The sequence below is a fragment of the Panthera leo genome, chromosome B4, assembly GCF_018350215.1.
Source record: "Panthera leo isolate Ple1 chromosome B4, P.leo_Ple1_pat1.1, whole genome shotgun sequence".
In the NCBI taxonomy this organism is placed as follows: domain Eukaryota; kingdom Metazoa; phylum Chordata; class Mammalia; order Carnivora; family Felidae; genus Panthera; species Panthera leo.
Window position 1 is genome coordinate 395,100 of NC_056685.1, and position 26,734 is coordinate 421,833.

Genomic DNA, 26,734 nt, shown 5'->3' on the forward strand with positions numbered 1-26,734 from the left:
GTCACTGTCATCCTAAAGAAATCATTGATACGTTAACCCCTAAAGCTTAAAATGACCTAAGGGGTGGCCTGGGACTGGACACTGCCATGGCTGGAGAGTGGCCAGCTCTCAACTCAGGTGGGCTCTTGGGGCACAAAGGACCCAAGTAGGTTCAGACTCAGGGAACACAACTGGGGACCTGCCAGCAAGTGCAGGCCACCTACAAACTTTCATAGGACATTTGGGCGGGGTCATGCCCTCTTCTGCATATCCACACACAGGGGCCTACTTCCCCTCACAGCTACCTGCCCATGGGTCAGAGGTTAGGGCCCAAAGTGAGCTCACACTCACTCCCTGCAGCACACCTACCCGCCCCACCTGCAGGCCCCAGGAGCACTTCAGGGAGCGTGGAGATGCTGGTGAGCACCGCACATCAGGCATAGTGATGCAAGCCCAGTCTTCCTCCCTAGAAATAAGGAGCCCCATCACCCGCCCCCTTCTTTCAGACTGAATAAAACAGCACCAAGGAGTCACTCTGACCTTCAGGAAATGCAGAAATCTACAGCTCAGTAGGGCATCCCACCTAAAACAGCAGCAAAGTAACACTGAAGCTTTGGCCTGCACCTGAGCTCGGAATTTCCTAATGCCATCAGAGGGTCTGGAGTTTTAGTACCATTCACTCATTCATTCGTCCAGCAAACACGTATTAATACCTACTATGTGCCAAGCAGTTGGTAGAGGATGGTACATGAGAGAGACATGGCCCCATCATCTGCTGGACCGAAGATAAAAGTTTTTGAAACTTTTTAAAGGTGGAAATAAAGTAGTGACTAAGTTAATGATTCTAATGACGTTCTTAAATTGCCCCATCTGGCCGAGTAATGGGAAATAAGAATGGGTAAGTATGATGGCCCTCTTGTTGGGGTCAAGAGACAGAATATGTCAAGATTTTTTAAATCATTTTATCTTCAAATTGTATATATATTTTTAATCCTGCTTTCTAAAATAATGGCTCAGTCCTGTAAAGTCTTGCTGTTAATTTCAAGGATTTTGGAGGCAGGGAGGAAAAAGGAGAGGGCAGATATGCCAGGAGACACATGTGATAAACTAGTTATTTGGATAATTTTATGTAATCATTAAAAAAGATGTATACTTTTTGTGAGACCGATGACCTATGAGAGTCCCTCCAGAAAACATGCTGAAGTGCACAAATCCACCTGCGAACAAGACCAAAACTATTCTGAACTGTTGGGAATAAAACATCTTCACAGCCCCGGCACCTAATGTGTGCATGATAAAACTCTGATGAACCACTACCTACTTAAAAAGAAACATGAAAATATAAACTTTTTACTCACGGAAACACTGTGCTTTTTAAACATTCTGCCCAACTTGGATCAAGTGGCAATTATTAATAATACATTTTATTCAAAAGGCCAATAATAAAGCATAATGTATACAATCTTGTACCTGATGATAAACTGTTTGAGGTATCTGCTTTACTGCTGGAATCAACAAACCTCTGCTGGATATTTGACTACACACATGATTAAAGGTAACTTTTTAATCTTTACAAAATAACAGACACTGGCACCATACATCCCAATAGAGGAAAGATGAGCACACAGAATGACAAAATAGAAAAAAAACAAAAACAAAAAAACAACTTTTACATAAAATAAGAAAAAATAACAAGTAACTAAAGCTTAAATCAACATATAAAATGGCTTGAGGGGCCCCTGGGTGGCTCAGTAGGTTAAGCGTCCGACTTCAGCTCAGGTCATGATCTCGCAGTTTGTGAGTTCAAGCCCCGCGTCGGGCTCTGTGCTGACAGCTCAGAGCCTGAAGCCTACTTCTGAGTCTGTGTCTCCCTCTCTCTCCGCCCCTCCCCTGCTCATGCTCTGTTTCTCTGTCTCAGAAATAAACATTAAAAAAAAAAACTGGCTTGAAAACATGGTCATGTTGCAAAATAGCTTCCAGAGCAAAGCAGCTGACATAAGCCCAGAGACCAGGGTGAGTAAGTACAAAAGTGAAATTACACTTGATCAATGCGTAAGAAGTACAACGCCAAACACATAAAAAGCCTCACATGCCTGCTGCGTGCCGAGCCCTGGTCCTGGTATGAGGCAACAGCAGAATACAAACCAGAAGACCCCTGTCATCCCTGTCGTCATGGCACTCAAGTTCAAACTCCCACACGGTAATGACTTTTACATCACCAACACTCCACACATCAGCCAACCTCCCTGACAAGCTCCACTGCTGTTAGTGGCCGGTCAAGGCACAGACCATGAGAATATCAGGTGGGAATGCTGGAAATAAACCTGCACAAATCCTAATCGTGATCGCTAGCCAAAATGAGATTTGGATGAACTACACAAAAGTACCTTGACCTCTCAAATGAGAGTCAAAGATATTTCCCACTGAACAAAAATGGAAACCAAAATTTCTGGAATATAGCCAAAATAGTGATTAGTACACTTATGGCATTAAAAGTTCATATCTGAAAAGAAAGGTCTGAAATCACTAATCTACCCTTCTTCTACCTTAAGAAAGTTGGGGGTGGGGGATCCAAAGCAAGTGAAGGGAAAGAAATAACAAAGGGCAGAAATCAGAGAAACTGAAAACAGAAAAAACCAAAAGCCTACAAAGAAAATCCCAAGGAATCCATAAAATTAACTGCTAGACCTACTAACTGACTTTAGCAAGGTCACAACATACCAAATCAAATCATATTAATATACACTAATAATGAGTATCTGGGACTAAATTTTTAAAAACATTTTACCTTTACATATCATTTACAGTAGCTATACAAATGAGAAGTACTTAGATATAAACCTAACAAAACATCCAAAACATGTATAGGATCTGTAGGATTTTTACAGAATCTGTATGCTGACAAGTATGAAACAGTGAAGAAAGAAATCAGAGAAGATCCATACAAATTAAGAGACATACCATGTCCGTGAACATAAAGATGCCAGTTCTCTCCAAATTAATGGATACATTTAACATGATCAAACTAAAATCCTAGCAGAATTCTTTTAGATATACCCCATTCTACAAGATATATGAAAAGTCAAAGAAACCAGAATAGCAAAAAAATGAGAATAAAGTTGGAGGTTTCATGCTACCATATTTAAGATTTATCATAAATTTACAAAAATCAAAACAATATGACCACACACACGTCTAAATGCTTTTTGACAAGGGTGCAAAATGAATTAAATAGGGAAAGGATGGTCTTTTCAACATGGCTGGAGTAACTGGTATCTATATGCAAAAAAAAGAATCATCGTCATCTCAACCTAACCCTCAAATAACTCAAAATAGATGACAGAGCTAAATGTATTAGCAAAACTAAAATTTTAGAAGAGAACACAGGGGAGAATCCGTATAACTTTGGGTTAAACAAAGAATATGAGCCATAAAAAAATAATGAAGTGGACTTCATCAAAATTTAAAAATTTGTTCTGAAAAAGGCACTCTTCAGAGAATGAACACTAAGCTAGTGACTGGGAGAAAATATTTTCAAACCACACCTCTAACAAAGGACAGACAGCATCCTGATTAAGAGCCTGGCAAAGACATGAACAGACATGTCAAAAGGGTGGAACAAAAGCTTGCGAAATAAGCACCATGAAACGCACAGATCTGGGCACCAGAGAGTTAGTTTTACTATATGTTAATCTTAAAAACAAGACAGAATTCCTATGAAAAGTAGAGACAGCATCACAGGCTACAAGGCATGCAGTGTACCAGCCTGAAGAAAACCACTAGGTGTCCCCCACTCACGGCACCACCTGACTACCCCCGCGAGCCCCCAGCAACCACCTGGAAACCCACAGTTTACACACAAGGTGAAAGAGAAAACGCAATTTCAGCAACATTCAGAAGTATTTCTCCAGCTCTTAACCTCCTGTTAAACTGGAAAAGGAGCCACACTTTGATGGACCTTCTACAGAAAATTAGGTGGCATTGCTAACACTTTTGAATTCCTTTTGAGAAGAATCTTCCTGTCCATTCTCACCCCCCCGCCAAGGTTTTCATAAAGATTCTTACACACCTGATAAACTCTGTAGCTATAACAGCTTATGTCTGGACCCATCACAGGGACTTAGCCTAAAGTTCCATGTCATTCTGATTTCAAAGCCAAGTCAAAAGGCATATTGACATAGTGATTATTTCACCCAAGAATTAAACTACAGCTTCCTGATCATACTACTTGAACATGGCAACTTCCTTCTATTTGGGGGTAATAGGTAAAATTGGCCTACCTTTGTGAGCTAAGAAACAACTGCACGGAGGGGCACCTGGGTGGCTCAGTTGGTTGGGCATCTGACTTCGGCGCAGGTCATGATCTCACGGTTCGTGAGTCTGAGCCCCACATCAGGCACTGTGTGGCAGCTCAGAGCCTGGAGCCTGCTTTGGATTCTGTATCTCCCTCTTTTTCTGTCCCTCCCATTCTCGTTCTCTCTCTCTCAGAAATGAATAAACATTAAAAAATTTAAAAAAAAAAAAGGAAAGAATTCATGGAAAGACCTCCCCTTCAACTCCCTGTAGTTTACAGATGGAGTACCCCAGCCTTCCCCACTAGAGCGTGCCTGTCCAGTGTCCAGAGTAAGGGTGAACAACAGAGAATATTTATCCCCAAGTCTCTGTGACGTATAGAAATCATTGTCAAATCACCACTGGGCAGAAATTTGTTCACATGCTCTGGAGAAGATACAGCCCACACTGAACACACGAGAACAGCTATCAGCAGGATGATGGTCTGTGCTCCCACACCCAAGGTCAGAGCTGCTTCCAGATTCCCTTCATGCAGAAGGACAAGGGCTAGTCGTCCCAGATACACACACTGCACCCTGTTGTTACTCCCCTGAAGTTTTAGGGTGGAAATGCAGTGAGTGATCCTGCCTCAAACCGAGGATTTCATTACCAGCTTCCATGTTAGGACCAAGATAGTAAAAGATGAATAAAAATAGGTTCCTAAAGCTACAGGATGCCAATTCAGAAGAAAATACCCTGAAATCTCAGTGATCTAAATTATAGACAGTGAAACTTTTTCCTGGTATTTTGTGTTACCTTACTTGGCAACTAAATAATTCTGTATATCTTCTTTTTAAAAAAAAAAAAAAAAAAAAGCATAAAGACTAACAAGATGTGCCAGCTAACCTGCTTCTTTCCAGCTTCATGTCAAAGAGAGGAAACAAACCAAAATGACAAAGGTACCACACCTTACATTTGCATGGTCCCCTTTCTTGCAGGGCAAACCCTCACTTTCACCAAACAGAACCTACTCCAGGTAGAGGTGGGAAAGAGCACAGCTAAGCTCGTTTACATCTGTTTCCTGACACAGTTACTCTCACGTATTCCTTTGTGAGCTCATGCGAATGGCTGGCGGGTAGTGGGTTTAATACCTTCAGTCATGCAAACATCTTACAGGCGTGACTTAGGAGATTCCATGGGTGAATAGGGCCTACTCCCGCCCCAGGAGACCAGGCTCTCGTCGTCGCACTGTATCCTTGCCTCTGCAGCATTCTGGCCGCCTCACTGGACCTGGGCTCGCCCTGGAGGGAGAAAATGTCCTGCCGCACAGAGCAGTCGTGGCTCCCAAGTGCTTTGAGGAGCCATTACAACTCCAAACATTTAAAGGAAACAACCAATACGTAAAGAAGGGATTAGTAACACTCCATCAATTCCTTCAATCCCTTTCAAAGATTATATAGCCACAAAAACATGAGCCGTCCGGGAGTCTAAGACGCGCTGCAGACAGGGCTGCCTCTACTGTCCACGGCTACAGCACGTGTGCCCGTGACAATCAGGGCACGGCCTGTCAGCTTCTCAAGCTGTTGTTTTTTTTTTTTTGAGAGATAGAGTGAGACCAGAGGAGGTGGGGGAAGAAGAGACAGATAGAGAGAAAGAAGAAGGGACAGAGAGAGAATCTCAAGCAGGTTCCATGTTCAGCACAGAGACCAATGGCCCTGGGGTCATGACCTGAGCCAGAATCAAGAACCAGATGCTCAACCGACTGAGCCACCCCAAGCTTCTTCATCTATTAACCCCTCAATCTATGAATCTCATTTCTCTGCAGCACATCCCCAGTTAAAAAAAAATGTGTCAAGCTTCCCTTTCTTGCTGTGTATTATGACAACAGTAACCATACTGAATATATTTTCTCAAATGACACTGGACCCACCCTGAGAACACAGACCTGGTCTCACCTCCATCTGCCCCACCATCCACCTGTGGAAATCACTTTAAAGGCAACCAAATCAGAAAGGAAGAAGTAAAACAATCACTATTTGCAGATGGCACAACACTGTACGTAGAATACACTAAAAATAAATGAATTCCATAAAGGTGTACAATACAAAACATACAAAATCTGTTATATTTCTATACTAATAGGAAGCTATCAGAAGGAGAAATTTTTAACAGCCCCATTTACAATTACATCAAAAAGAATAAAATACTCAGGAGTAAATTTAACCACAGAGGTGAAAGACCTGTATTCTGAAACACAGATGAAAAAAACTGAAGATGACACAAATACCCCTTGCTCACAGATCAGAATTACTAGAGTTGAAATGTCCATGCCTATCCAGAGCAATCTACAGATTCAATGCAATACCCATCAAAAAAACCAGGGCATTTTTACAGAAGTAACATAAAAAAATCCTAAAAATATATGGAACCTCCAAAGACACTAAATAGCCACAGTAATCGGGAGGAAGAACAAAGCTGGAGGCATCATGCTTCCTGGTGTCAGACTATCTTCCTAAAGCTGGAGTAATCAAAACAGCATGATAAATGGCATGAAAACAGACACACACATCAACAGACCAGGAGAAACACCCTGGAAATAAACCCAGGCTAACATGTTCAATTAATCCATGACAAAGGAGGCAAGAATACAAAATGGGGAGAAAAACAGTCTCTTCAACAAATGGTGCTGGAAAACTGGGCACCCACATGCAAAAGAATGAAACTGGACCACTTTCTTACACCATACACAAAAATACATTTACAATGGATTAAGGACTTAAATGGAAGATCTAAAATGATAAAATTCCCAGAAGAAAACACAAACAGTAAACTCTCTGACATTGGTCTTAGCAATATTTTTTGCACCTGTATCCTTCAGGCAAGGGCAACAAAAGGCAAAAATAAATACATGGGCTCACATCAAACTGAAACACTTCTGCACAGCGAAGGAAACAAAATGAAAGGGCAATCTAATAAATGGGAAAAGATATTTATAAGTCATATCCAGTAGGGGTAATATCCGAGATACATAAAGAACTTACACGGTATCAAAAAAACTAAATAGCCCAACTTTAAAAATGGGAAATGGACTTTAGTAAACGTTTTCCCAAAGGCATACAGTTGCTCAACTCACTCATCATCAGAGGAATACAAATCAAAATCAGGTATCACCACACACCTGTGGGACGGCTAGTATCAAAAAGACAACAAACGAGTGCTGACAGTGCAACAGTGAGGCACCGTTGGTGGGAATGCAAACTGGTGCAGCCACTGCGGACCGCAGTGCGGAGGTTCCTCAAAAAGTTAAAAATCGAACTATCGTAAGGAATTCCTACTTCTGGGTATTTATGTGAAGATCAAAAACACCAATCTGAAGAGGTATCTGCACCCCACGTTCACTGCGTTATTTACAACAGCCAAGATAGGGAAGCAGCCCAAGTGTCCACAGACAGATAAATGGAAGATGTGGGGCATTTACACACATACAGGAATGTTACTCAGCCTTAAAAAAGGAATGAAAGCTCGGCCACTTCTGAAACATGGATGGATCTAGAGAATATAATTCTGAATGAAGTAAGTCAGAGACAAGTCCGTATGATTTCACTTCTGTGGGGAATTTAAACAAAGCAAATTAGAAAGAGACTCACAAGTACAGAGAACAAATGTAGCAGGATGGGCAGAAGTTGGGGGCAGGAGAAATAGGTGAAGAGGATTAAGAGGTAGAAACGTCCAGTTATAAAATAATAAATAATTGTGGGGATGTCATGGACAGCATAGGGAATATAGTCGTTAATAACGTGGTAACTTTCGATGGTGACTACACTTACAACATGGGGATCAGCTCATGATGTGTAAAAACATCAAATACACCCAAAGCTAATAGGATATCCAACGGCAATCACACCTCAACAAAAATATCACTCTAAAGAGTCACGAGCATTGGTGAGCAATTCTCTTTTTCAAAGAAAAGGGAGAGTGCTGAGACACCATGGGGCGTCTACAGCAGTTTGTTGGCACAAGGAGATTAGGGGGGAGGTATGGCAGTTAAACTTGGTCACGCGTGGTGGGTGCAGCTGGACGACGACTGCTCTTAACAGAGCTACCACTGTCCACGTTCCAATGCGCTTTCCACACACAGTACCTTCGGGAGACACATCCAGATAAATTCATGACTCACTGGAGCACGACCAAGGACGAACACAAGCCAGTATTCTAACCCCTGTATCCCGTGAATGCAGGATTTTAGCCTTAAGCCAACACAACTCAAAGTGTGTAAGATTTACAAAAAGCACACAGGTTCACTGAGACTCAAAGAAACCACAGCAGAACTATTTTCCTGCTCCCATCTTTGGGCACAGAGAGTCTTATAAAGTTCGGTACTAAAATTTAAAAAGTTCAAAATCCTGGGAGGAAAAAAAAGGTGTGTATGGATGCAATTCTGTATGTGCCTGTGTCTGTATATATGTGTATCTGTGTGTGTCTGCATACATATGTGCCTACCTGTGTGTGCATCTGTGTGTACGTGTGTGCATCCATGTGTGCATTATGTGCTTGTGTGTATGTGCAAATGTCTGTGTGCATGTGCATGCCCGTGTGTGCATGTCTGTGAACATGTGTCCTTGCATGTATGTGCATGCGTGTTCACGTCTCTATGTGCACATATGTACGTGTATGCATGTGTATGCATGTCTGTGCCTGCCTGTGTGTGCATGTGTCTGTGTATGCATGTGTGCGTGCCTGCATGTGTGTGCATGCCTGTGTACATTTAAATTGAAGCGTTCAGAGAAAGCGATTCTCTCTGGATCATGTGTATTTACCAACGTCTTGGCATTTTGTAGGCACAGACAGCTAATAAAGTATAGCAACCATTTTTAAAATCCTCTAATGAAACAAATTACTAACTCAGTGTCATGGAAAAACCAGGCTGGCTGACACTTTGGCTGCAGCAGGAGCTGGTAACTCCATAAGGAAAGAAGAGAAAACTGAAAATTTTAATTTACACTTTGGAATGTCTCATTAACCCAGCCCTGTAACAATGACTGTGTAAAGCATACAGCACTGGGGTGCATGGTGTGTTGGGACATGAGGAGAGAAGCACCTCGACTCCCAACTGCTGTGCCACACACTCCCCACATGCACTCGCCCCAAGGCAGGATGGGGGAGCAACAACTCGGCCGCAACAGGCTCAGTTCACCAAGCCCTGGGCAGAACAACAAACACGTTTAAACACACACACTATTTAAAAACACACTTCTGAAGGCATTACGTGACAGAGTCGATTTAAACACGGTCACAGTAAGTTCTGGACAACCAGTTGTGACAGGTCCACCAGAGTCCACACTTCTCAATACGAGGACTTTTCTGATCTCTGGTGTCAAATTCCAGTTATGACAACTTGTGTCCTCAAGGGGGAAAGTGACACACACATTGGTCGTTACAAAGTGATAAGTGGTGAGACCAGGAAAAGAACACAAGTGGAGAAAAGGAAGCGTCAACAGGAACTAAATATAAAAATATTTAAAATGCCCACAAAATGAGATAAGCCAAGACAAGAAACAGAAGAGAGACCAGAGAGATACACACAAGGAAAAGCTACTGTGGACCAGGAAAGGGAACTGAGAAAAAATCATGGCTCTACTTCCTACTCAGTTCAGGAAACCTCATCTCTGAGCTCTGGGTTCTTCTCCTGGCAAAGACTCAACAGGAGGTCCACGAAGCTGCCACGGCAGAAACAGAAAACACACAAACAGGGACTCTTCCGAGCAGAAGCAAACCTCGTCTCCTCACCCAACCCTAAGGACTGCCACAGTTGAGGCAGCAGAGAACCACGCAGTGCCTTCGTGGTCTTCAGTTTAATGGAACCATCCACAGAGCCTTCAATCCTGCCTCTACCTGGAGACGGACCAGACCCAAACCCGCTCGCTCTTCTTGCTGCACAGCTGGACTTTGGTCCCAGCTTCTTCCAGGGTCAGAGGTGTCAGGCGTGTCAGAGGCATGCCAGCTGTGGCTGAGACCAGTCCGCTACATCAGACACGTGGTGACGCCATGACAGCTGACGCACTGGCCCATCCTGTCCCTCCCCACAATGCCTGAACGTAGAGACTGCCAGGAAGATGGCGGGTGCACCCACGGCCGCCAGCACTTGTCCCAAAGGCCACCTGCTGGCCAAGAACTCCACATGAGTTGGAGTTAGGCCATTAAAATCTTGAGACTTGTTGTAACAGCTAGAATTATGAAGATTAATCCAAAAACCAATTATCTTTTTTAACTAGACCCTAATTATGTGAGATTGCTTTAGACACCCGTGGACTTGAGATCCAAACACACCTGAGCATGAGCACCTTACAGCCAACAAGCTGGGGCCCTGGACGCCACTGCCTTCCCTCCCTAATGGATCCTGTACACACAATAAGCACTGCAGCTTGTGAACACTTGCTGTACGCTGTTTTCTTTGATCCTTACAACAATCCCACTGGCACCTGTCAGGGCTCAGTATGGGAGAGATCTGGGGCTCAAGGCGGAAAATTACATTAACTGCTTGGTGGGGGCCACAGGGTTCGAATCCAGCCGGTCTGATAGCGAACGCCATGCTCTCAGCCTGTGACATTAAGCTTTCCCCTGAAGTGCCTGATCACCCCGAAATCTTCTGTGTTTCAGTCATTTGCAAAGGAAAGGAACACCAAACCAAGGAAATACATAAACTGGGGGGAAAACGGGGTGTTACCAAATTTTAATACAGTAAAGGCTACGATAGTGAAAAAGTCGCCGCCACATACGCGCCACCAAAGCTTTCAACAGCATTTTAAATGCGTTACTCTGTCTCCCCAGCCACACTGTGCAGAAGGCAGTGCTAACAGCCCTGCTGCACAGATGAGAGGACTGAAGCCCAGAAAGGTGAGGAGTGGAATCTCATTCGCCAGCGTTTCCGCAGAGTAAACCCTCAACACGTGCAGGACAAATGAACACAACGTGGGTGTTGCTAATGATTAACGGAAACCCCCGCCGAGCTCACCGATGACGAACCCATCAGGGCTCCCGCCGGTCAGGGGGACGGAGGCCCAACAACACGGACCGGCCCGTAACCACACGACAGCGTGGGGTTCAGCGTGAGGCTCTGCCTGCCCAGAGCTCTCGGCTCCGTGCAGGCGCAGAGGGGACGCCCACTTGGCGTCTGAGCTGCACCCACAAGACACGGCCCGTAAAAGAGCAGGCGCAACGGTCTAAAATTCACAGCCGCTGCTAGAACGCCTCCGTCCGCCCCCGGGAGGAAGCCGCGCTCAAGCGTGGGTGCAAAGCTCAGTACGCACCGCGTCCCGCCCCACGCCGTCCCCGACCGGGGCGAGCCCTCACGTGGGCCAGCGTCCCGCTCAGAGGTCCCGCGAACTCTCCTGCCGGCGTACACCCAGCCCCACCTCTACTGCGCAAACTCGGCCTCTCACAACGTGCCCTGGCAACGCCCAGAGGAGCCCCCCCCCCCCCCCGGGGTCGACGGGCTCGGGACTCACACCCGGAGCCCTCTTGTCGACGGGGCGGGGACCACGCCACTCTCCGGCCGCTCCCTGCACCCTATCCTCCCCGCAAACTCACCGCCGGGGCTCCCCAAGGGCATACCCACGTCCTCAGCAGTGACAACGGAGGTGTCCGCGCCTCCGGTACCGCCCCGGCCCGCCCCCAGCGCTCAGTGGCCGGGAGCGCTCACCGGGAAGACGATGTTCCCGAGTTCTCTTCGGCGCCGGCCCGCCGGCCCTGGAACCGCACTGCCGGCAGAGCACCGCCCTCCTTCCGAGGAGCCGTCGCCGCGGGGCTGCATGGACCCCGGGGGCACAGACACCCTGCGGGGGGGTGGGGGGGGCGCCCACGCCGTCCCTCGTGGGTCCGGGACCCCTGGAGCTCGGGGCTGCTGCGGGCGCGGGGCGACGCCCCCTGTCGGCCGGCTGCGCAGGTACCGCGTGAGAGCCAGTGAGCGCGGCGCGGTCTGTGCCCAGGGCCCTCCGCGCGTCCACCCGCGCCACAGCCCCTCTGCAGAGGGGGTCTCTGCAAAGGCGCCCCCCCCCAACAACGCCACACGACCGAGGAGACGCAGGCGGCTCACCCCGCCCCATCCCCCGCGGAGACCCCGGGCGGCGGGCGCTCAAGAGCCGGTTTGGGCTGCAAACCCGCGGTAAAGGGCGGGCGGCCCCAGCCCTGCGGGGAACGAGGAAGCCCAGGCCCGACGGGACGTCCCCAGGAGGGCGCCGGCCCCCGGTCTACCTCCCCACACCCACCGCGCCGGGGTGGGCGTGAGCGCGCGTCACAGGGACCCCAGCTCCTGACCCGTTCCCCTCAGAGCTGCCGAAGGCGCCACGAGGAAGACACGCGGTGGCAACCGGCACGTCACGTGCTGTCCCGGACAAGCTTCGGGGGCGGGAAACCGTCCCCGGGGACGACGAGAAAATCACCGACAGCGCTGACTTTACCGACAAAGTGTTCGTCCGCTGGCTGTGAAGGACGCACCACCCCCTCGCGTCAGGGATACACCTCCCTGCTCGCGTAACAGACCCGCCCGAGGAGTGGTGGACGCGTCCCGCTCGCGGGACGGACGGAGGGGCTCGGAGAGTGAGGGCGGCGCCCCGCTCGCGGGACGGACGCGCCCAGAGACTGACGACGCGCCCGGCTCGCGTGGGGCGTCCGCCAGGGGCAGGAAGTGTGGGGTCCGCGGGAAGCCGGTAGCGCAATCACAAGGAGCTGTTCTACGGTTTGGTATGGAGATTCACTTCATTGGAAAACGAAGCCATTCCCACGAAAACTTTGCCTTAGAAGCATAAAGGACTTCAATTTCTCCAGAAAGGTAACACGGCAGGAAATAGACGATGCGTCAGCTGCGTCTGCTGCTCGAGGCCCCGGAATCGCTGGGAAACCACCCCCCACCCCCACCCCCACCCCGGGCCTGGACCACCGTTGACACCGCAGGCAGGTCGGGCAATGCGGGGCCGCGCGGGCAGCACAGACGACGTCAGGGCGACGGTTCCGGCCTCCTGCTGCCCCGGCCAGGACACGCACAGCCCGTCCGCCTGCCCCAAATCACAAGCCCCACGGACTGACAGAAACCGTCCGCCGGGGGCACCTGGGCCTGCGGTCGCCGCCAGCACGGACACTGGAGCAGCCCCATTAGCTCGCTGGGTCTGGGGCTCCCGCGTCCTCTTCCTGAGCAGCACCGCGGGCCCGCAGACGCTCCCTCCCTTGTGTCTGGGGCTCAGGCTCACACCCCCGGACCCCGCCGCCGTGCGTGCGTGCAGCTCCCGCAGCCACAGGAGGCCTGGCCGTGGCCCACGCCGGGTGTGCTGGCTCCCCGACAGCCCAGCTCAAGGCGAACACGCTCACGCAGTCCCCATGGAGGCTACCGAGTGACGCGCAGACAACGACGCGGGAAGGGCCGCCCCGCGGGCACCCCCACCGAGCAAGTCGGCTGCCAGGCCCGGTGCCTCCAAGCGGCACAGCACCGCCGGCCGCGCCTGCAGGCTCCAGCTTAGTGCACGAGCTGCCACAAGTTCTCACTTCAGATCTCCAGACTGCCTGGCTGCGCACGATGGCACAGGAATGCGACTGTGTGGCCGGAGCCATCACTCTCAGTGTTACCTCGGCCTCCTTCGGAAGCTCACGTCTTCAGGGCTTTTGTGGAAGCTCACCCCCTTCAAAGTGCCACCTGTTCCTCCACAGAGCGTCCAAGATCGGAGCCTCCACACCCAGCCCCTCCTGTCTGATCCAGAAACGGAGTCAGTGTGTCCAGGCGTTGGGGGCCACAGTGGGGTCCCTGCAGTCCTGCGCCCCAGACCCCAAATCTCCATCCACGATGACTGCAACTCAAGGTCATTTGTCCGACCAACAGTTTGTGCCTGGGGTTTTAGCAAAGAAATCGGAGACAGCCTCATCTTGGCCCCAACTGTCACAGCAGAGACCACGAGACTGGCCCCTCAGACTCCAGCCTCACGGGAAGGTGGTGCCAACCTGAAGTCACCAGCTCTACCCACAGGGTCACAGGCTGCCTGGACTGCTGTGGGCAGCATCTCGTGTTCGCTACCCACACTCCCAGGACTCGACCACAGAATCGGCCCCACGTACTTGGGCATGCAGCTCAGGGAAGCCTTCGTGACCTCCAGCCTCAGTTTCCCCATCGGCAAGCTGTCCATTCGCTGCCAGCTGAGGCTCCCAAGTATAAATGGGCTACATTTTAAAGAAACAGTGAAAAGGAACTGAAAGCAAATTTTTCTGCCAACTACATTCCTTTCGCCTCCCCTTCCCAAGCCCACAAGGGCTGCCACATGCCTCTGCCTGTCACGCTGCCATCCGCCACATCTTGCTGTCCTCCCGTTCCTCCTTCGAGACTCTCCTGGCTGGCTCACTGCCCTGACCCGGCCATACACGCTGTCATTCTAAAACGGAAAGCACTCTTTTTCTGTTTCTGGGAATATCTGAAGGGGTTCCACCTTCTCCCCAAACCCCTCGGCGCCTGCCAACTACACCGTCCCTCGCACATGGTGGGCTGGCCAGGCATCAGGGTCCCAGCCCTGCACCCGTGTCCCCAGCTCCCTGCCACTGCCTTCCTGGGCATCAATCCCCTAATGAATAAAGGAGGAGGAGCCCAGGGCACTGCAGGATTGAAGGGGCACCACACACATCACTGCTCAGAGCATGTGCTGCTCTCGTGACAGCTCTTATGTGGGGCTGCTGTCAGGGCCCGTGTCTCCAGCTCCCCCAGTGCCTCGCAGCCCATCACAGAAAGTCCCTGTGGGGACAGGGCCCGGCAGAGGGCCAGGCCATTGTCCTTATGTCCTCAGGGGGCAAGACCTCTGGCAAATGAATGGTAGATGGTGACATGATGCTCCATCGTGAGATTAATCTTAAAATAGCATTTGTTCTGGCCAGTAGGATGAGAAAACGCTGCAGGCATTTTGTTGCTATCTGATTTCTAACACGTCCAGGAAGAGATGCACGTACCCCCACCCAACTTACATCACTTGGCCTCCAACACCCGCAGGGCCTCGGATTTCAGATGCCTGATTCTGCAGCGCTCCCTCCAGGACCACAGTTTCCACAGCACATACCGCCAGGAAGAGCAGAGCAACCAGGAGGTGGGCCCGGAACAGTAGACTCCAAGCCCCCACAGCACGCACAGAGACACTCAGAGCCACCGTCACACAGGTGGGCAGAGGAGGAGATCCCCACCACGTCTCATCCCTGCTGGCCTGGGTGCCCCTTCTGCGCTCCCCTCACTGCAGTCTCTCCCAGCTGGAAGTCCGACAACCTGCCCCCCACACCCTGAACCAGCTCGTGCAAGGGATCCCTGTGAAAATCCACGCTTGATGAACAGGGGAAAGGCAGTTTAGGGGATTTCTTGGCAAGGATGTCAATGAGGCGTGACCAAAAAAGTAGGAGTCATTTCCAAAGAGGGCAAATGACCTCTGGTGTGGGCCCAGCTGTCCAGCCCCCAGACCGCCACAAAGGGCTCCATGACCTGCCCCTGCCCCACCTGCTTCAGTGATCTCTTCTCCTCTGGCTCCCTGTCAACCGTCCCACAGACACTGACTAACCAAGAGGAAGAGAGGGAAGACTCGGGACTGCCCTCTCAAGCACCTAGCATCACCTTCACACACACTAACATCTCAGACTCAGCTGTGGACAACCTTGTCCTACAAACAAGAAAACCTATGTTCACAGACACTAAGGCACTGCTCCAAGGTCAACAGGTAAAAGTCCACACTCCCATCACACAGCCTGCCCATGCCACGATGGCTCCTGACATGGAGTGCAGGACGGTGCCCACCATCCACCAACATGTAACGACGCACAACTCAGCTCCTAATGGTAGAAACTCAGCCAGACTTGAACTCTGGGGACCACATGCAATCAGCTCCGAGAGGATCTCCCTTGTGCTCAGAAATCTGGGCGACAGGCACACACTGCTGCACACCCTCATTCAAGTGGAGGAACCCCCCCCCCCCCTGCCTGGCCAGTGCCCCACTCATACCTCCCTGGATTTCCTGCTAGGACCTGCAGGGGTTGGGGTCCCAGACCCTCCTCTCCAGCTTGCTCTCCAGAAGCAGGTGCTCCAGGGAAGTGGTATGTTCCCCCAGCCTGCCCTTCCCACCACCTGCCCCACACCACACTCCACTGCTGGGGACAGAACATGTTCACACACTCATCTGCAAAGTCACAGATGTAGGCTGTTCTCCGGGGCTCACACAACCAGACAAGACAGAGCTACACGAGATGGACAGCTAGTTAGTTCAAGTGCCATTTATTATGTACCAGCTGGATGCCATCACTGTGTTAAGAGCTACCAGTCCTGAGGTGACAGAACAGGAATCCAGGCTTCCCTGCAGATCTCCTTCACAGTGGACATGGTTCCCAGAAACAGTAAGACTGGGACAGTTCACTGCTAAGGAGTCAGACTGGCCTCTTAGTGGCCATCAGCACGCATAACAGATCACCAGCTTAATGAACAAGCAGTAATTGGAGATCAGGGGCCCTGAAGCCAGGCATAGAAGGAGGAAGCTGGGGTGTACCACAAAGATCAGGGGCAGGAGCGTTCCTTACATAGGAGCATCTGGACAGTGGTGGGCAGATGTGAACCTGGACTCCAGCAAACCCCACACCTGTAGTCCACACTTAGAGATCAGCTCAGAAACAGAGACGCTCCAGCCCGTGCCTGGGACAGGTCCTCCATGGCATTTCATCATCCTCCACTGGGTGTCTGGATGCTTCCCAGGTTCTTGCTTTCATAGCAACAAGACGAGAAGGTGATCGCCAGTGTGACATGTCTTAGCCCAGCAGTAAGGAACAGGGGACTGAGCACAAGTTTGCTATGTATCAGACAAATGAAAAGCCAGGTTACCATTTTAGCGCTCAGCAGCAGAGCTATCTACTATGTATATTTATCTGTACCAATTATTATCTTTAGAACGTTAAGGATGACTAATATTTACTGAATTCTTACCTAGCTTCCAAGCACTACACCAGGACTTTGTGCATGACCTCAACCAGTAGCAGCAAATCTGTGAAGGAAGTTACATGTGATCATCCCTAATTTGGGGACCAGGAAAGTGGGGTTTGAAGGGCTAAGTGAGAAAACCAGACTGTATACCACATCTGTCACCTCTGAGACCCTTGCTCCCACCTTTTTTGTTTTGCTTTTAAAAATTATTATTGTGCTCCAACTTTTTTTTCATGAACTTCCTATTTACCCTGAATATACGCATACTTGCTAAGTAATACAGGTGCACCAGCACATGCCAGTTAACCGTGACCTTTCCCTCTTCCAGATGTTCCTGGTCTCTCTGATCCTGCCTGCCAGGCTTCAAGACACAGCAGCACTGAAACCAGCACAAACAAGCAGTGGCTGGTATTTTAAACAGGACTGCCAGTTCAACAGTACAGATAAATTGGACAAAAACTCTTTCATTGAAACACAGACTGAAGTCCAGAAGGACAAGGAGAAAACCCCAGTGAAAGAGCAAGAGTACAAATGATAGTGGACTGTTTCAGATGCCCCACGAGCCAGCAGGTTTGAAGGCAGCATTATTACCTGTCTGCTCTGGGGCTGCTGATCAAACCTGTGGCATAGATCATTGGTAACTCAATCAACCCAATGTGGACATTCTGATCATTCTAATACGGCGGCACAGAATGACCAGGATTAGTCACACTGGGGCACAAAACACACCCTCTTTCCATTCCTGTGTTCTTTACACCTCCTTCCTCAAAACCCAGTGTTTTCTCCTAGACAAGAGGCATAACACGGCCAAATTCACTGTGATCCTGTAGACATTCTCAACATCAACGTGCTCTGAGCTAGCAACCTAATGTGCATTGAAATCTTTATTGCTGCTCTCAACACAAACGTTGGTGCACAGCTGCTTCTGGAACGCAGCACCTCATGACCAAGGGCATCCTGCCCCGAGTGTCCCTACAGTCTCCAGTGCACAGCCCTTTGGGGGGGGCTGTCACCCAACCTGCCATCAGGAGCAGCGAAGAGTGACAGCAGTCTAATCAAGAAGGAATGGTCAGGAGTGCCTGGAGCACAGGGTGCAGTACTGCCTATAAAGCGTTTTTATGTGTACACAAGAGTGTGCCCTGTGCAAACTTCTTAGTCACCAACTCTTCTGCTGAAGAAGTGCTTTCAGTGGCTTAGCTAAAATGAGGGGCTGGCAGATTGATCAGAGTTACACATGAGAAAAATTGTGCCCACCTTTTTTTTTTCTTTTTTTTTTTTTTTTTTAGGAAAAAAATGTTACCAAACAACCTTAATCTTAGAATTCAATGTAAAATAAACAACAATTTTGTTTTCAGGCCAATGTGCTACTTACTGATCCTATTCGGGATCCTATTCAGATAAGTTAAAACAGGCAAAGCATGGCATTTACTTTGAAGAAACGAAACCAAACCCCTCTAATTTTCCCCATTTCCTAAAGACTGAGAACTGTGTAATCTTTACAGACGTGTGAAGGATGGATTCCGATGCCTGCCCAGCCTCCAGCAGGGAAGTTCTCTTCCATGACGCATCAGACCTCTCCCGGAGGTTGACCTGGTCAGGCAACAAGGTCACTCCACACAGCCAATGCCAACACACATGCCCGTCCTATTTACCACCTGTCCCACCAGACCTGACAGTCGGAATTTTGGATGCTTGTGCTTACTTGGGAGTATTTCCTCCAAGAATGGACCAATCAAGTTCCAATAGCATGTGATGACCCCATGTCTGTAGCTAAGCAACCACAGTGGTGACACAAAGCACAGGGTTTTAATGTCTTTCTACACAAACTGAATACAATTTAATTTTTTCACATCCACGTGTTTAAGACTTCCCACCTGGTGGGCACACAAGTGCTAATTCCCAGAGAAACAAGCTGTTCAGGAATTTTAACATTTACCGTTATTATCACTATGAAGCAAGAATTATCCTTAAAAATGCATAATAATCTCATTCTCACATTCACCAACTGATAGTCACACAGGAATGTTTCCTGTCAGGTTTCTGATCAGGAAAAAAAATGGATTGCTGGCAAAGAGATAAATATGTAAAACTATGCAAAATACCTCAAGAAAAGTTAAGAAATAACATAACCCAATTACTTCTTTAAAATGTTGTAAATGCAGGTGAATTTCAATAGTAATTTGTCTATAATTAAAAGTATCACAAAAATCTTTCAAAATGTTGATACTCGAAGAATAACCATAAATGGATATAAAATGCAAGCCAGCAAGCTGGCACCAGGGTTAATTCTGGGCTGTTATTTTTAACATACGCGGTTATTATTTACTCAGCTAAAGTATAAGCCTCTCCACCCCAAGACTGATTTTCATAGGGAGGCTGATTTTTAGTAAGTAAAGGCAGTTTTAAAAGAGGTTGGGACATCTAAAAATAAGCGGTAAGCACTCTCCCAGGGGTCGCAAGGCCAGCTTCACATCCGATGTCAGCACCACAGATAAAGGTTCGCCCCGCTCTGCACACACGATAGTCAACGCTCCACAGCAGCATGAGAAACATCAGCGCTAACACTGGACTAAAAGAAAACCATCGGGCTCATAGGTAGCATTCAGTTATACGAGCTGTGGCTTTAAGACCATGTTTATGCTCAAAACTAGATTCCTTTGATTTGGGGGCAGGGGAGAATCCTCTGGGTGGAGAAGCTTCTGTTTCTAAGGTGAACTGGACACTGCTGTCTGGAGCCTGCCTGTCACAGGTCAGCAGATGGTGGAGCAGGGGGAGGTGGGGTGGCTTTCCCTGTCTTCCCCAGCAGGCCAGGACTTGTCCACTAGCGCAATGGGGCCAAAGTCTTCCAGGTCCAGTAATGCACCTAGCGACCCACTTGCGTTGGAAATCAGTGACAACACGCGATTTATTCTGTTTTAGCAACAACCCAGCACATAGGTGAATTTTAAACATCAGACTGTGTGGAAGTGCCAGCAGAAGTCACCCTGTAGCTGTCCCTTGTCCTTACTTGAAATCGGCTGTTCACCCCCTCGAGTGAACTAGCCCTCCTGGCTCAGGCGTCACGTGTATCACCCTCGAAGAGACAGCATCCGGTGGCAGGAGGCTGCCAGCCTCACCCACATCTGTGGCCGGGCACGCAGACACGGGAGAGGGGCCAAGCATTCCCCACCGAGAACTGGGTGTGGGTCCCACCACCCTGCCCAGGGTGTTATTTTCCAATACATCCATCAGCAAACTCCCTGCTTTCTGCTTCATCAGCAACACGTGTTTATATCAATGGACTTACTCTAAAAAACAGGAAGCAAATTCAGATTTCAGATTAACAGGGATTGTGTGAACTCAGGATCTCAACACAAGACAAACACAAGCAGCAGGAGCACTGGCTGCACCCCACACGTGCAAGCCCGACAGGGCCCCAGGGTTTTCTTGGGAACTAAGACACAACAGGGAACATGGGCTACCTCAATCACTTTCTGCCAATAGCAAGTACACCCACTGTCCCCTGGGCGCACGCCTTGTCCTAGAAACAACCCCAAGCAGCAAGCATCCAATCAGCAGGCAAAGGGTGTCTTCACACCCTGTGGGGGATATGGGGCCACATCATAAGTCCTGTGTTTTGGGAGCTGAGAAGAAGACACAGACGTCCACAGACTGATGCAGGGACTCCCGAGGGCACCACAGGGTGATGCGCTGAGTCTGTCCCTGCCAAGGCCTGGATCTCCGGTGACTCTGCACTGAGCCCCACAACCCACAGCGCAAACCCACTGACACCCAATCCCACCCTGCAGAGTCTGTACCCCAAGCAAGGCTCAGTGTGGACCCCATTTCCCAGGCCCAAGGCAGTCAGCAAATCAACAAAGAGTTGTCTGGAACACCTCCCAGAGACAGCTGGGGCTTGTCCTCTGCCTTGGGCGGACAGTGCAGTCTGTGGTTGACGGATTCCACGAGAGCAGCCTGACACTGGACTCTGCTGCCCCCATTCCACACACAAGCCCCCACCTTGCCAAGCACATGCCTCTTCCTCAACCACCCTCCCTCCCCGTCTGCAGTCCACCATCTTCATGGAGTGTAATCCCACCACTCAAGGCAAAGGCACCACTAACCTACCTGCCACCGAGATGGAGACGTGCTAATTACGCTACGATGCCACTTAGAAGATGCATCACCATTTCAGCGATGCTAAATGAAAGAACAAAGGAGACTGCAGGGGGGCCTTAGGACCCTTCCATGAAGCTCCTTTGCTGCCATGGCCCCAAGTCCCCTCCTCCACGCACCCCCTGTGCGCCTCCCCCACACCCTTCCTCCACATGCCCCACCTCCACGCACCCCCTCACACACCCTACCCCGCCCCAGTCTGAGAGTTCACGAGGCCCTGTTTATATCTCAGCGGCCAAAAGTAACAGGTGCTCCACATAAGCTTTCTTGGTGATGATGACTAAACACAATTTCTCATTATACCTAGACCACGAGGAGAAACAAATCATGAGACCAAACAAAATGGGGACGGCTTCTAGATAAATTTTTAAAAGATTATACTGAAGGCCATTCATCATTTTCCATCAGAGTGAGAACAAAATCAATATTTCAAACAGATTTGCCCCTGGCAGAGATGCCCTTTCCTTTCTCTGACAGCTCACTAATACTCCTACATTACACTGAATTTATCTCAAGGCATCCTATTTGTGCCAACATAAAAGGTCACTCTACTAACAATCAACAGCCACCCCGACTGATGCGTTCAACAGCAAGAAAGCAAACCCTGCAACACTCAGATGTCATCTGAAGCAAGTCTAGAAGCATCCTCAGTGCAGTTTCACGGCAAAGAAACGTAACATCATGACGTCATGCTCTCCCTACACCACCAGATGAAATGCTCACTGCAAACACCACGCAGGGACCCGGACACCTCCAGAAACAGGTCTCCTTAGCGGTGCTGAGGAGATTTCACATACAGAAGAAGCCACTAACCTCTGCCCTCCCCTCTAACTCAGGAGACAGCCCAGCTCCCATCAGAGCCACCCCTGTGACCAAGTATGACCCTGTTTCAGGCTGCAGCCCCAGGACAGCTCCGAACCCTCACAGAACAGCAAACAGCAATCCCCAGTCACCCCGCAGCTCCAAGCTCTGCTCCCCACCGGACGAAATCTCAGAGTAAGTCAAGTCTGTCACAAGACCCAGCAGTGGTGTTTATCCAGACAGGACTCTCCGGGGGACCCTGAAGCCCAGCGCTCTGACTCCTGGGCTCGCCAGGACCTGCAGGGGCACTTCCTGCTTATGTCCAGGCACAGGCTCCACCCTTTAAGGACCCAGTTTGACAGAAAACCACACGTACGTTAGGAACCTCTGCACAGGATGGACTTCACCGGGGACAGCTGCCCCTGTCCCAGGAGAGGCTGTAGACCTGGTCTGATCAGAACTCCTTACTGCTCTCCCCCACCCCCACGACAACAAAATTTCTGATTCCAGCAGGCAGCTCTTCACTGCCCTCAGCCTTTAAGTAAGCAGCTATTACCGTTAAAAGAAAGGAGACTCCCTGTTCGTCGAAAGACTACAGCCTCAACAGCCATCACTTTATGCAAACGCCCCCACCGACCCAGAGCCTAGGCTCTGCGTGTGGGGTCACGTGGACCTTCCAAGTCATATTCAGTCCCCACCTCTTTGTCCACTTCGCTTACAGCGTGCAGACTTTTCTTCATTATCTACCCACCCTCCAGCCCAGGAGCTCCCGATCCGGCCCCTGCCATGGTCACGGGCCCATGCACCGGCCATTCTCATGGCCACAGGGTAAGGACTGACCCTCTGGCAGGCACTCGGCATCCCCAGCCTGTCCCCAGGTCCTCAGGGCACATCCAGGGGCCTTCCAGAACTACATCAGTGGTCCGCAGCCACAGGGAGGCACCACAGATGGGGCATAGAGCCGCTAGACAAAGTCCTGGCTATCAGGCCCAGTCGTTCAATCGCTGACGCCACCGAGCCGGCCACAGGCAGTGGCTACGGCACTGAAACACCTGTGCAAACCACTCCCGCAGTTAGACGCCCAGCCAATACGCGGCATTGCCCACACCTCACATCTCAGCAGAGGTGTGGGCCTGATAAATCCCCTTCACGGCCAAAGCCAGTGAGCATCAGGCCCGTTACCCAACAGAATTCGAGCCCTCCCAAGTGCCTGACAGCGCGTGGACACATCAGGGAGGGACACGGCCCCTTGCCGTTAACACACACGGCCTGGGGTACAGAAAGACTCCAGACCCCTCCCTGCAGCTGCTCCACGCGGTGTCAGAGGAGGGGTGGGCTCCGTCACCAAGAAAAGAGACCTTGAACCCCCAACACAGAGGGTGCCTTGAAGGGTGGCTTTCCCCAAAGAGAGCCTTGCAGGAGTCCTGGAGGGCAACAGAAAGCGTGAAGCTCAACTCAGACAACGACGACATCTCTCCCCAAAACAGTCACGAGCAAGCTCTGGCGTCACCACCACACCCACCAACTGTACTTACACCTTGAAAAAATCTCAACAGTACTGACGTGGAAAGGTCACGCAACAGAGTTCAGAAGGCTGCACGGAATTTCCCTAGACGCACAGATTTTTGAGCTAAACTCAGTAAGCTAAGATACTGGGTAGTTTTTACATAGGACCTTCAATGAACACAGCTTAACGACAAGCGGCATAGTATTTAGGGTGATCACACCAGGAAGCCCACGGTGAAATTTAAAACAGAGATATCTTGACAAAATTATCAAAAAGTAAAACTGAAGCGTCAAATGATCTTTAAACAATACTATGTAGCTTCCAACAACTGTAATGTGTATCAGGTATAAGACCTACACCCACATACAGAAAATTATTAGGGATGTAACAGGGGAAGAAAAATTAGAAACAATTTTAAACGTATTTACAAAAATAACGTTTCCACATCCACAGGCTAAGGACTCCCACAAACTGCGCATCCCAAGTTAAACAGTGTGTGTCTTGCATGGGAAGAGACCACTTCTCTCCAGAAACCACGTGAACGCCATAGCCTCACAGGAGTTTCAGCCCACGTGCTGTCCTGTCTGCCCCGCCACCAGGCCCCAGGCGGCCCGTGCCCCTCTGTGCTCAAGCCAGACAAGGCAACATCCCAGCACCCCACGACCTTTCTGTTCTGTGGCCACTGACCCTTAGCCACTGAAGTTGGGCTTTAGGGGAAACAAGTCAAAATTGGAAAATCACAGAACCTTTAGCCTTTTAAAAATCTGCATTTTCAGTTAACACAAATGATCTGAAAGGGTAATATGATAGGCACTGATTCTGCTTCTGTGGTTTGCTGCCTACCTCTGCATATTAAAGTATACTTGTGAAATACATATGTCCTTTAATCAACATTTACAGGGCATACGCCATTGACCATGTGTAATAGTCACGTGATATCGTTTTAAACGAGAAGTTTTAACTCGGAGTTGAGACATCACTCAAAAGTTAAGCCCCCGACAACCGTTAACTGAAAATACTGCACAGGACGATTACAAAACCAGGGACAGGGTTCAATACAGATCCTGTGGCTTTGTTTCCCTCAGTGTGCACGCTAATATATAAATGTTTCCACTTAGCATTCTCACAAATCTTTGAGCCCAAATTCCCTAATTTTCATAACCACAGGTAAATAAGTATCCACATAGGATGAAAGGGAACAAAGCATCAGTTCCTGAAAGCGAGTAACTGATTCCAGGCACTGCAGAGTCCCAGCCCCCACTATCCCGGCAAAGTCATGCTGACAGGAGGAGCCTTTACTGTGGTTCTGGTTTCAGGGGACCACTGCTCATAACTGCCTTTGCTCTTTGAGTCCCTGTGTCAAAGAAGAAGACGCTATGTGGCCCCTGGTGCCCAAGAACAGATCAGCTCGTTAAACTTAAAAAAAAAAAAAAAAAAAAAAAAACCAGTAAAAAAACTTAACCCTGTTCCAGGTCTAACATCATCTCTGCCACCCAGGCCCGTTCCTGGCCACACTCCAGCTGCGTGACCCTGGCAGTCACGTCGCCTGGAAGATGATCTCTGCATCCTGCCAGCTCTAGAGACCTTGCCGATGCTGTGATTTACTTCTCAGTGAATGAGCTAACGATAAAGGGTTAAGTGATAAGTCATTTGGGCATGAATAGATTAACATGGAAGTCCTGGACAAAACAGCACAGGCCTCCTCTCCCTCACAGAATTCCACTAGTATTCAGCCCCCCTCCATTATAGACCTTATTTTTAAAACAGCTGGCGATTCACAGAAGAGTGGAAGGTATAGACTCTCCCATGCAGCCCTTCCCCGCACCATGCACAGCCTCCCCCACCATCAGCGTCCCCACCGGACGGTGCATGTGTCACAATCCGTGAACCAACATGGACATGTCATCGTCACCCAAGGTCCATAGTTCGCATATGGTTCACTCTGGCCGCTGTACATTCTGTGGGTTTGGACGCATGTATAATGACACACACCCCCGACCCACCTCCCACCCTGGCATCTTTCATCATCTTTTATCTTTTTTTATCATCTTTTTTATCATCTCCATAGGTTTGTCTTTCCCGGAATGTCTAGAGTTGGGATCATACAGGATGGAGCCTCTTTAGACTGATGTCCTCACTCAGTAACATGCACGTACAGTTTGCCTTTTTATAGCCTGAAGCGCATTTCTTTTTAACACTGAATGAGATCCCACTGTCTGGAGTAACACAGTTTATGTGTCCATTGACCTTGAAGAACATGGTGGCTGCTTCCAAGTTTTGGCAATTCTGAATAAAGCTGCTGGCGACAACCATCGTGTAGATGTAAGTTCTCAGCTCCCTTGGGTAAACGCCAAAACTGCTGTATCCTGTAGTGAGGGTACATTTAGTTCTGTAGGAACCCACGAGACGGTCCTCCCGAGTGGCTGCCCCCATCCGCGTGCCCGCCTGCCGTGCATGAGAGACGTGTCCTCACCAGCATGTGCTGGTGTCAGGGGCCTGGATTTTCCACTGTGTCCCTAGCCCCTTACAACTTTCTAAGGAAGGTAACTTAAGTCAGACAGGGCTTGGCATCTGCAAGGGGCTGATCAGGCAGGAAGGAGGCTGTGAAGGCTGGTGACACAGTCACACTGGGACAGGGAGGCTTCCCAGCTGCCCTCAGGTCACACACACACTTGGCGGAGCCAGGAGAAAGGCCAGCCTGGGTCCCCGCTAGAGCTCCCATTCCGCACCAGGACAGGATGCACAGGAGAGCCTCAGAAGCTCCACCAACCGGGGGCAAAGGCCCGTCACTGTCGCAGGTTTTAAATTGAGAAACAAAAGTGCAATGCCCTGAATGAGAAACCCATACAGCTCCGAATTCTTTGCATGGCTGCAGGGTGTGTTTTCCCTCATGTAAGGAGCTCATACACTAGGAGGTGTTAGCCTGGACCTTAGAACTCCTCTGAGGACCTGGGGGGTAGGACCATGAGGTCCCCAGGGAAGGACCCTGACCACGTGGTAAGAGTTGGGCAGCTAAGGCGCAGCGTGGGGCTAGTCTTGCCCACACCCCA

General features: G+C 49.6%; 1 protein-coding gene and 1 long non-coding RNA gene across 5 annotated transcripts in view; both read right to left on the minus strand.

Annotated features, from left to right (window-relative positions):
- DIP2C (disco interacting protein 2 homolog C) overlaps nt 1-26,734 on the minus strand; it is a 412,233-nt gene that overhangs the window by 218,095 nt on the left and 167,404 nt on the right. The window lies entirely within an intron of this gene.
- Nucleotides 16,510-26,734, minus strand: part of LOC122223788 — a 167,955-nt gene continuing 157,730 nt past the window's right edge. The window contains exons 2-3 of the long non-coding RNA XR_006204475.1: nt 17,225-17,282; nt 16,510-17,090 (exon numbers count right to left, since the gene is read on the minus strand). This is a non-coding gene — a long non-coding RNA (uncharacterized LOC122223788). The remainder of the gene's footprint in view (nt 17,091-17,224; nt 17,283-26,734) is intronic.